A 2,932-nucleotide genomic window follows, 5' to 3' on the forward strand; every position below is an offset into this window, starting at 1 on the left:
TTCTTTGCTGGCCTCCTCCTCTGCTGCTTGGGCCTGGGTGGTGCCGTTTCCTTCCCCTGCCAGTATTTCCTCCATGGTCATTAGCACAACTGATGCTGCTTCCACGGCAATTTCCACTCTTATGGCGGCCACCATTGCCATCTAGGTGGTCATCACTCTACCTTTATTCCTGGGTTCTGAGTCTTTCACCAGCCAGGGCCCGGTGCCCTGCCAGCTGAGCTTGACGTGCTGCAGATTTTGTGCACACCTGGGCCTGGGTGGCCTGCATGATGACCTGCTGCTCTGCCCTAACCTGTCCGGGGACTATTGTTTGCTCTGTTTCACCCTCTTGAGCAGCTGGAATTGTTCGAGTTTGAGAAGCACTAGGTTTACTTTTATTTTTCCTTTTAAAAAATCCGTATTATTTTTAAGATTCCTGGCACCGCATTGGCCGGGGCATGAAGATGCTCCTCTTCTGCTGGCCCTGTGGGGGGAAGTTCTTGAGCCTCTGTGGTTGGCCATCAGAGTCCATCTGCCTGAGAATCCCAACACAAATGTAGGGATGACCATGTAGATGGCAGGGGGAGGGGCAGTAAAAGTGGACATTTCAGTGGCTTCATGGGCAGATTTAGACACACTTATTTTGGGGCTTTTCCCACACAGGAAATTTAGGAGAGTCACTGTCCAAATTAACTTAGCAGGGAGTTGGGAGACTAACCTCAAAGATGGTTCTGAGTGAATTTGAACAATGCTGTTATCTTATTTCCAAGACAGTTTGGAAGTTCTGTGGTTGATTTGTGTTCTGAAATCTATGGTTGCTGACTATAGCCAATTATACTGAGTGCCCCGTATCACAGACAGAGGAGGAAATACTTGTGGAACTTTACCTCGGGAGGGATCTATAATTCAGTTCCTCAGGACTGGTGCTGGAGAACATCCTGGTAATTTTGAGTGTTCCTCCAAAACCTTTTTGTTTTGAGAAGGTCATAATCATTGGAACCTTTTATTATATTGACCTACTTCCAGGATAAACTTGAGCAAATTGATTTTCTCTCTTCAAAGCATAGATTCAAAATTTTTTTCATGTTTTTATATACTAGTAGTTAGCTTTTGCAATGATATAACACCCTCCCAGTTTATTTCATTTTGTTTTATCTTCCTTAGTACAGTGGAAGCTCCCTGAAGGCATGGATTATATTGGCCTTTTTCACCATTGCATCCCTAGCATTCAGTAGAGTCTCTGATAAGCAGGTGCTCAATAATCTCTGTTGAACGGGTAAATAAGTGAATTATAGTCACCCAGCAGTGCCTTGGATTCAGACATGATGGGACATGTCTACAGGACTAGGGAGATAGGTCTACCTTATTCTCTGTAGGGAAGAAGAAACCTCTTTGGAGGGAACTTAAGTCTAAACTTTTCTCCAAGGGCTAGCATCTTAAAGGAGGAAAGATTTTGATGATAGTGGATGTTATATTCAGGTTATACCCTGTTGGAGCTTCCTTGGGCTGAGCTCTGGGGAAGGAGAGTTTTAACTGAACATGAATGAAAACTAAAGGAACTATATACATCAGATATCGGCTGCATGGATGCCAGCAGCTTTCACAGTGACAGCAGATGGCACTGGAGTCTCTGCAGGGTTGGCAGAGGGCAGTTCTGTGACACAGCATGGTTAGCGGGCCCGTACTGTCAGCACCTGGGGTGGGCAGCATCTGCTTGGGTGTCCTGGGCATCAACAATTGTGGCACTGCCTTTAGTGAGCGGAGCAGAAATATCCATTTGATACCACTGTGGTTGCTCAGAAATGTTAGGAGAGAATTTGAGGGGGACTGAGTACTTGCATGTCAGCTCTGGGCAGGGGACCTTGTAATTTTGAATGGCTATTTTTCTCTCTGCCTATTGTTTTCTTCTACACAGCCCCTTTCCACTCTGGAAAACATGAATTGATAAACAGAAACTAACCAGTGAGGAGGGATGGAGTTAATCTCCATTTGCAGTTTCAGCACAGGGAGCTTTGCACCCTAGTTCTGGAATCTGCAATGCCTCCAGATCAGCGAACCTCATTTACTCCCTCACTCCAAAAAATACTTCCTTTATTGAAAAAAAAATCCCCAGTGTATCATAACTAGTAAAAGAAGTCCTCCTGCAAACCTCCCTTGTTTACCTGGAGAGAAATTGAACAGCTTTTGTGGTTAGGCCCAAAATACTATAGTGCAAAGTATATAATGTTGGGACTCCACATTCTAGCAGGAAATCATTCCTCCTGATAACCTTTTCACAGTCTTAAATTCCCAACTTCTCTTCTGCTTGAATTTATTTCTGCTGTTCATTTGGGTTCTGATATGTAGAGCACTCGTTCCCCCCACAATGGAGAATCTCATTTAGCTGACTTCCCTCAAATCTGCCACACTGCTCATTTATTTTTACATGAATGTGATTCCTTTACAAATTTTCATTTTATATTCCCAGAGCCCAGTGTTTAGCCTCATGCACATCCAATTTCATTCTTATCAACTAGCCTACTTGCAGCCTGCAGAGCTCGGTCACTTCTCCCAGCAGCCCTTTTTCTTGGGCACGTTAACTGAAAAAGGCTATAAATTCTCCCACCCCAAGAAATTGGTCAGGTGCGCTGTATCCACCAGGCTTGTCATACCGTGTCAGAGTTAGTAAATCAGAAACCGTAGACACATTCAACTTCAAGTTACAAAAGGCAAACAGCTGCATATTCTCTGATCCTGTCGGTTATGAATGTTTCCAGAAACAAACAAAAAATAATATTTCTTGAAATTTTGCACGGCAAGAAAGTAAACACACTGGCTCTCACCTGAAATCTCCCCTTCCCCTGTTTTCAGGGGAGTTAATGTGCTCTGCCTGTGAGTGACTTAATTTTAAAGCAGCAGTCGCCAACCTTTCGGACCTCACGGACCACCGGTTGGCGACCGCTGTTTTAAAGAA

The sequence above is a fragment of the Myotis lucifugus genome, unplaced genomic scaffold (genome assembly GCF_000147115.1).
Source record: "Myotis lucifugus unplaced genomic scaffold, Myoluc2.0 scaffold_59, whole genome shotgun sequence".
NCBI classification, from domain to species: Eukaryota; Metazoa; Chordata; class Mammalia; order Chiroptera; family Vespertilionidae; genus Myotis; species Myotis lucifugus.